Here is a 9,911-nt window from a genome sequence, read left to right on the forward strand (position 1 = left end):
CTCATAGCAGGTATTATTGATACTTGTGTATTTAGTGCATTAGAACACAGGTGTTCAACCTTTTTTCTCCTTTGAAAGATCACACGGATTAATACTGTGGGGTGATTGTTACTGTATCTCCCAGCCTTGAACAAAGCCTCAACACATAACAAGGCCTAATCCCTTGTTCATTGATGAGCAAGTCATGTCAGTAAGGGTTCATTAATTAACAAGGCCTAATGCCTTGTTCAGGTAATCCTTCAGCTCAACCACAAAAAACAGCTGGTGTTATCTGGGGAATATATTCCACCCCCATAGCCTGATTAAGTCCCAGGAAGGATATTTATGACATGTAATAAATCTTTGATCAGCCAGTTAGTCGGGCTGTTGTTCTCATATCGTGATTCAGTATACTAAACACTTACTGAATGGCAGAGATACTCTACGACTCTGTATATTGAGCTCCCTGCTAAATGATATGGTAGTCTTGAGTGTAAGATTTCTCAACAACCATGCTGCTGAAGGAACACATATTTTGCATCATCAGGATTGCCTTACTGATTTTACAAATAATATACTTGCATCATCTGCAATATACTCACCTGAGCTGAATGTGCCCTCTGAAGAAATATCGTTGACAGACATTCTGAACGGCTTTGTAGATGTAAAGTCTCATATGCACGATAGCAAAAATGTCCGTATGTTGGTGTGCAATGATCAACTGCATTTTCCCATCGGGTGTTCATATATGTATTTAGATCTCAAAAGGTCATCAAATTACTTTGAGTTACTCAAAGTAACAATGGACAGTGCACGTGTACACAACGGTTTGTGAAACATGTAAATAAAGGTATGTCACTTTAATATGAATTTTACCAACTGACCATGTTGTTGAAATAGACTATTGTTCATCAAGACTAACCGTTATCAAAACACTAACTCAAATCGGCCAAATAATCCCACTAGTGGTATCCTCTTTGGACTGAAGTTATTTATTTTAAGAGTAAGAGAATTATAAGGCATGCTCAAATGGGTTTGGTCGTTTAATTAATCCCACACAGCCATCACCAGCAGAGGGAATGATTTACACATCTCATTTTTGTGCTTAATTATTGTGTTTGTTTTTTTGGGGGTAAAAAATGACATGGGATTGTGAACAGCTTTACAGTTTATATCGACACCGGTACCATACAACATACAATACACAATTTAAATGCAGCATGTGTTGTCACATATGTATATAAATTTGAATAACAAACATGGGTAAAGCTTGAAGACAATCTTATATGGAAATAGTGAATTATCTGATCTTAATAATCTGTCCATCTTAAGATCTGCCTACCTCTTCGTCACTGCTTCTTTTAGATTTGATACTATATATGATTGAAGAATTAACCTCGTGGTTTGTCATATGATAATCTTGTATTAGAACTTTGGTTTATTTACCTTTGTAAAGTGCATTCCACACATACAAACTAATTGTATCAATATAGAGCATTTACGAGAATGTTATTGGTAAGATAATTAGTTTTGGTGTCTTGATGGTAAAATTGTGGATGCTCACCGAAGTAACCATAGACTTAAGACAAAAAAACATCTTCAAGCAGACAGGAAGACCATAACAGAGTATGGAAAAGGTTTTTCCCATCTTGTTGGGTCAGTTGTGTATGAAGTGAACTACAACTGTTGACACTGATGATGTATGATTGTGTAGCACTTTAAGAATTTCTTATTTTCACGAAAGTCACCAAATGCAAAGCAGATTGTACAGTTATGTAAGTTATATTTTATGTATGAATAATAAATTAAAAATTTATGTACGCCGAACATAAACAAACAAATGATAGACCGGCACGCACCATTTAAATATTCTGTAACATAATTCTTGTAAATGATTATATAAATCTTGTTACACAATCATTTTTATTAATTCATTTGACTACTTGCTCCAATCCACACGTACTGACATCACAACCAATTATCTATTGACATGTTTATGAGATTTCTTGAATACGCCAATTGCATAACACCGTTAAGGAGCACCAACATAAAAGGTCTAGTGACAGGTGTTATTTAGAGAATGCATATAGTTCCCATGGAGTAGAGTGGTAAAATCATCGGAATGAGCTTGGGATGATGATCTCCAACAAAGGCAAGACATCTGTTTTAACAGGCACAAGAATTTGGTACATGGATCAATGCTGGCCGTACACATGAACTTTCATGTTTTCAGGCACCAGACGCAGTTGCATTGATATAAAGCACAAATGGACTACACAAAATATGGCTTATTCCTTCAGTTTTCATGAATAAATATGTCACATGCAAGATCCATTATGCATATCAACAGTAAGAACTCTAACAGAACAAAAGAAATAATAAATTAGTAAGTTCAACGAGTCATGGGGATTCTTGAGAAATGGCAAAATTGAAAGAAGTAGCGGTATAATCCTTCGTAAATTTCCAAACATTTACAAGCCTTGTAAACATTATCTTTACAATCGTTGTAAATGTTTGCAAATATGACATTTAAATTTTGTAAATTTTCGTAAATCAACATTTTTTTCCGTCTGCATGAGTACACCACAACATCCACCAATGGATCGTGCACCGCCACCCTCATACATGAGACTCCACCATCACATTCAAAATGCATGGTGCACCACCACTGACATACATGAGTACACCAAAACATCCACCAATGCATGGGGCACTACCACTGGCATACATGAGTGCACCACAACATCCACCAATGTATGGCGCATCGCCACCGGCATACATGAGCACACCTCAACATCCACCAATGCATGCCGCATCGCCACCGGCATACATGAGAACACCTCAACATCCACCAATGCATGGCGCACCACCACCGGCATACATGAGTACACCACAACATCCACCAATGCATGGCGCATCGCCACCGGCATACATGAGCACACCTCAACATCCACCAATGCATGGCACACCGCCACCGGCATACATGAGGACACCATAACATCCATTAATGCATGGGGCAAAGCCACAGGCATACATGAGTACACCACAACATCCACCAATGCATGGGACACTACCACTGGCATACATGAGTGCACCACAACACCCACCAATGCATCGTCCACCGCCACCGGCATACATGAGACACCCATCATCACATCCACTAATTCATGGGGCACCGCCACCCTCATACATGAGACAGCACCATCACATCCACCAATGCATCGCACACCGCAACCGACATACATGAGTACACCACAAAATCTACCAATGCATGGTGCAACGCCACCGGCATACATGAGTACAACACAACATCCACCAATGCATCGTGGAACGCCACCGGCATACATGAGCACACCACAACATCCACCAATGCATGGCGCACCACCATCGGGAAACATGAGCCACCACCATCTCATCCACCAATGCATGGCGCATCGCCACTGACATACATGAGCACACCACAACATCCATTAATGCTTGGCGCACGGTCACCGGCATGTATGAGTACACCACAACATCCACCAATGCATGGCGCACCACCACCGGTATACATGAGGACACCACAACATCCACCAATGTATGGTGCACCAGCACCATCATACATGAGCCACCACCATCACATCCACCAATGCATGGCACAACACCACCGGCATACATGAGTACACCACAACATCCACCAATACATGACGCACCGCCACTGGCATACATGAGAACACCTGAACATCCATCAATGCATGACGCACCGCCACCGGCATACATGAGAACACCTCAACATCCACCAATGCTTGGGGCATCACCACCGTCATACATGAGTACAGTACAACATCCAACAAAGCATGGTGCACCAGCACCCTCATACATGAGCCATCACCATCACATCCACCAATGCATGGCGCACTGCCACCAGCATACGTGAGTACACCACAACATCCACCAATGCATGGTGCACCACCACATTCATACATGAGTGCATCACAACATCCACCAATGCATGACGCACCGCCACCGGCATACATGAGAACACCTCAACATCCACCAAAGCATGACGTACCGCCACTGGCATACATGAGTGCACCACAACATCCACCAATGCATGGGGCACCACCACTGACACACATGAGTACACCAAAACATCCACCAATGCATGGCACACCGCCACCGGCATACATGAGTGCACCACAACATCCACCAATGCATGGGGCACCACCACTGACACACATGAGTACACCAAAACATCCACCAATGCATGGCACACCGCCACCGGCATACATGAGTACAACACAACATCCACCAATGCATCGTGGAACGCCACCGGCATACATGAGTGCACCACAACATCCACCAATGCATGGGGCACCACCACTGACACACATGAGTACACCAAAACATCCACCAATGCATGGCACACCGCCACCGGCATACATGAGTACACCACAACATCCACCAATGCATGGCGCATCGCCACCGGCATACATGAGCACACCTCAACATCCACCAATGCATGGCACACCGCCACCGGCATACATGAGGACACCATAACATCCATTAATGCATGGGACAAAGCCACAGGCATACATGAGTGCACCACAACATCCACCAATGCATGGGACACTACCACTGGCATACATGAGTGCACCACAACATCTACCAATGCATCGTCCACCGCCACCCTCATACATGAGACAACACCATTACATCCACCAATGCATCGCACACTGCAACCGACATACATGAGTGCACCACAAAATCTATCAATGCATGGTGCAACGCCACTGGCATACATGAGTACAACACAACATCCACCAATGCATGGCTCATCGCCAACGGCATACATGAGCGCACCTCAACATCCACCAATAAATGACGCACCGCCACTGGCATACATGAGAACACCTGAACATCCACCAATGCATGGGGCACCAACAAAGGCATACATGAGCCACCACCATCACATCCACCAATGCATGGCACAACACCACCGGCATACATGAGTACACCACAACATCCACCAATGCATAGCGCACCACCACAGGCATACATGAGTGCACCACAACATCCACCAATAAATGACGCACCGCCACTGGCATACATGAGAACACCTGAACATCCACCAATGCATGGGGCACCAACAAAGGCATACATGAGCCACCACCATCACATCCACCAATGCATGGCACAACACCACCGGCATACATGAGTACACCACAACATCCACCAATGCATAGCGCACCACCACAGGCATACATGAGTGCACCACAACATCCACCAATAAATGACGCACCGCCACTGGCATACATGAGAACACCTGAACATCCACCAATGCATGGGGCACCACCACCGGTATACATGAGTACACTACAACATCCACCAATGCATGGCACACCGCCACCGGCATACATGAGGACACCATAACATCCATTAATGCATGGGGCAAAGCCACCGGCATACATGAGTACACCACAACATCCACCAATGCATGGGGCACTACCACTGGCATACATGAGCACACCTCAACATCCACCAATGCATGGCACACCGCCACCGGCATACATGAGGACACCATAACATCCATTAATGCATGGGGCAAAGCCACCGGCATACATGAGTACACCACAACATCCACCAATGCATGGGGCACTACCACTGGCATACATGAGTGCACCACAACATCCACCAATGCATCGTCCACCGCCACCGGCATACATGAGACACCCACCATCACATCCACTAATTCATGGGGCACCGCCACCCTCATACATGAGACAGCACCATCACATCCACCAATGCATCGCACACCGCAACCGACATACATGAGTACACCACAAAATCTACCAATGCATGGTGCATCGCCACCGGCATACATGAGTACAACACAACATCCACCAATGCATCGTGGAACGCCACCGGCACACATGAACACACCACAACATCCACCAATGCATGGCGCACCACTATCGGTAAACATGAGCCACCACCATCTCATCCACCAATGCATGGCGCATCGCCACTGACATACATGAGCACACCACAACATCCATTAATGCTTGGGGCACCGTCACTGGCATACATGAATACACCACAACATCCACCAATGCATGGCGCACCCCCACCGGCATACATGAGGACACCACAACATCCACCAATGCATGGGGCACCAACAAAGGCATACATGAGCCACCACCATCACATCCACCAATGCATGGCACAACACCACCGGCATACATGAGTACACCACAACATCCACCAATGCATAGCGCACCACCACAGGCATACATGAGTGCACCAGAACATCCACCAATGCATGACGCACCGCCACTGGCATACATGAGAACACCTGAACATCCACCAATGCATGACGCACCGCCACCGGCATACATGAGAACACCTCAACATCCACCAATGCATGACGCACCACCACCGTCATACATGAGTACAGTACAACACCCACCAATGTATGGTGCACCAGCACCCTCATATATGAGCCACCACCATCACATCCACCAATGCATGGCGCACTGCCACCAGCATACAAGAGTACACCACAACATCCACCAATGCATGGGGCACCACCACATTCATACATGAGTGCTCCACAACATCCACCAATGCATGACGCACCGCCACTGGCATACATGAGAACACCTCAACATCCACCAATGCATGACGCACTGCCACTGGCATACATGAGTGCACCACAACATCCACCAATGCATGGGGCACCACCACTGGCATACATGAGTACACTACAACATCCACCAATGCATGGTGCACCACCACCCTCATACATGGAACACCACCATCACATCCACCAATGCATGGTGCACCACCACCCTCATACATGGAACACCACCATCACATCCACCAATGGATAGCACACCGGCACCTGCATACCTCAGTGCACCACAACATCCACCAAAGTGTGGGACACCGCCACCGACATACATGAGTACAACACAACATCCACCAATGCTTCGCGCACCGCCACCGGCATACATCAACACACCACAACATCCACTAATGCACTGGGCACCACCATCGGTATATATGAGCCACCACCATCACATCCACAAATGCATGGCGCACCGCCACACGCATACATGAGTACACCAAAAATGCACCAATTCACAAGAATGACTGCACAGAAAATAAAGGTCACCAGAATAGTGTTATTTCCAAAACAGCCCCCGTCAATTTCCCATACTTAGGTTCGGCTCGTGTTAAAGACGTCATTCATCCTGCCTTGCCTATTCCAATTTGTTTTTTTCGTCATCGATTCCATTCCGTTAAACCAGTCTTACTTACTGAATGGTATAACAATGGTTCCTCCTTACACGTGTCTGAAATCACATTTAGTATCAATCTTGGGATAATGCAAACACGACTCAGTGAAGAATGGCCACACCTACCTATCGATGAACGTTTGGATGATTCAGGTGATATATTATACCATTATATGAAGTGATGTATTATACCATTATATGAAGTGATGTATTATACCATTGTATGAGTGCCCATGTCAGATTGAGATTCATAATTTACCTTTACAGACTATCAGTGGTGCCTACAAAGACCAAAATTGGCACAGGTGGATGACGAAACATTGATTATAATGTAGAATGTACAGAAAGTACCTTATTATTTAGCATCATTTCATTTCTGAGACAAGAAGCTTTATACAAATATTCACCTAAATTACACAACTGTTTTACATTTCTAACATTTACAAGTTGAATGCGTTTATGCATTGTACTAATATGGTTTTATATGTTAGTAATAAGGCATCTGTAGTAATATGGTTTTATGTACAGTGTTCCGTAATTAATAAAATAGCGACATACTAATATAAAATGCAACTCGTCTTCAATGTCGTCTTCACAAAAAACATTAGTTTCTTTCTGTTATTTCAACATGCTGTTTCTATAGTTGAATTACGAGAGTTACGTCGGAATTTGGATAAATATTTCCCGATGATGTGCGGGATAGCTTTACATAGGTAACACAGCAGAGTGCAAATATCAATAATATTTATATAAATTACACATTCTGATCAATTGGATAAATAACAACAATCTCTTGAGATGCTTGATCGAAACTTCGTATGTAAGAAGGTAGGTATGCAGGACATACTTCATCTCTATGTCATAATTCATTGATACCAATGTTAGATTAAATATTGTTCCCCTGATACGCCCGGCTATTAACTCGACGGTTCTTTACTTCTCACAAAAGACATTCATAATAATTTCGAAGGATAAGATCATTTGTGTGAAGCAACTTGCACCAATACTTTATCATGTTAAATTGTCTCTGATATATGCGAGGGAGACGACCCAATTCTGCATAAGCCATAGAATTACATGTATAGTTTTTTAACTTCAGTGGAGTAATTCAACAACGAATCTAACTGCTTTTGTGAACCATCAACTGATTCAGAAATTAGGACACGTCGTCTGCATACAGTAACAGAAAAATACTTAGGGATTTACATTTATAAGAAATTCAGTTATCTTCAAAAAGGGGGTCTCAAAATCACTGAGATAAAATGAAAATAGAATTGGAGACAAAACATCGCCTTGCATTAAATCCGAATTATTCTTAAAGGATTCACTAAGATAGCCGCCAACGCTAACAAACGATCTAACGTTCAGATACAAAGAATATATAACTGACATTAATTTTCCATTTAATCTAACTTTGACAACTTACCACAACTTACACCTGTCTACAGAGTGCAATACACCCTGAAAGTTGACGTATGCACGATACAATACGCGTATTATTGTTAAGGCTGTTGCTAATTAATGTGAAACTATGTTTACGACACAAATTGGAATGTTGGTATTCCCCGAACGGAAGCGAGGGATATACAGATATTTAGGCACGAGTGTGCCTATCTATTATCAAACTCAACTTTCAAACATGGGCTGGTTACCCACAATGGCCTCATTTAGAACGCTACGTTATAGAGGAGACGTGGCGTCCTTGCATTGTCACCACATCACCTCACCATGACAAAGTAATATTTTCCCCTAGGTCATCGTATGAAAAATATGAACCCCGATATTTTCGACCTCGTAGTTAATATGACTCATGGGCCAATCTGGTAGAAATATTAATATTAATTCTTCTGCTGGAGTAGATCATCCGGGAATCCTTGGTGCTGTAAGTTGGAGACCCACTTGCTTTTAGCATTGTCCTTGTGATACTCCGTGGTGGGTGGGTGGTTCGGGTGATGAGCCATATTACACTAACCATGGCTTACAGCTATGAAATTCCGCCCAAAAGCCCAAAATGTCCACTTGAAATTGACCCTATTGATACTGATCACAGACCTTCTGCATCGATTGAGTATTGGCCGCTTTTCCTTGTGATCGAGACTCCTGACAAGACACCGTAAAAGGTGAACCCCTTTGCTGTATCGAAGGGTATTGAAGTAGTACAGGAGGAGGCAGCTGAAAAATCTGATGTCGTAGCCTCCCCAGTACTGAGTTTGTTTGACACTATCTTCAGTTAGTATGATATCTTTGGCTCATGAAAAGGCCTTTAATACTCAGGTTTTCACAAGCCATTTTATGTGGTGGTGGTCTGTGAGCATTTTCATGACATTTGGTTTGCTGGCCGACAACATCTCAAAGTTAATCATGGATAGTGTTACTAATATCAATCTGATCACTGTCATTTTGACTTTTGTGTATTGCTAAAGGGCGTATATTTTTTTACATATATTTGCTTTTGAAAATAATGAAAATGACCGCCATTTTGAATTGTCTTCTCGGCAGTTACATTTACATAAAAAATAACACCGAATATGTCCATTTACGGCCAATGTTGATGCTTTTTATGTTTTTTGACACTTGTATCTTCTAGAGTGGTGACTCGGGCACAAAACAGGTGATTTTGTATGGTCATGTCGTGATAATATAATGTTTTAC

This window comes from Haliotis asinina, chromosome 2 (assembly GCF_037392515.1).
Source record: "Haliotis asinina isolate JCU_RB_2024 chromosome 2, JCU_Hal_asi_v2, whole genome shotgun sequence".
Lineage (NCBI taxonomy): Eukaryota > Metazoa > Mollusca > Gastropoda > Lepetellida > Haliotidae > Haliotis > Haliotis asinina.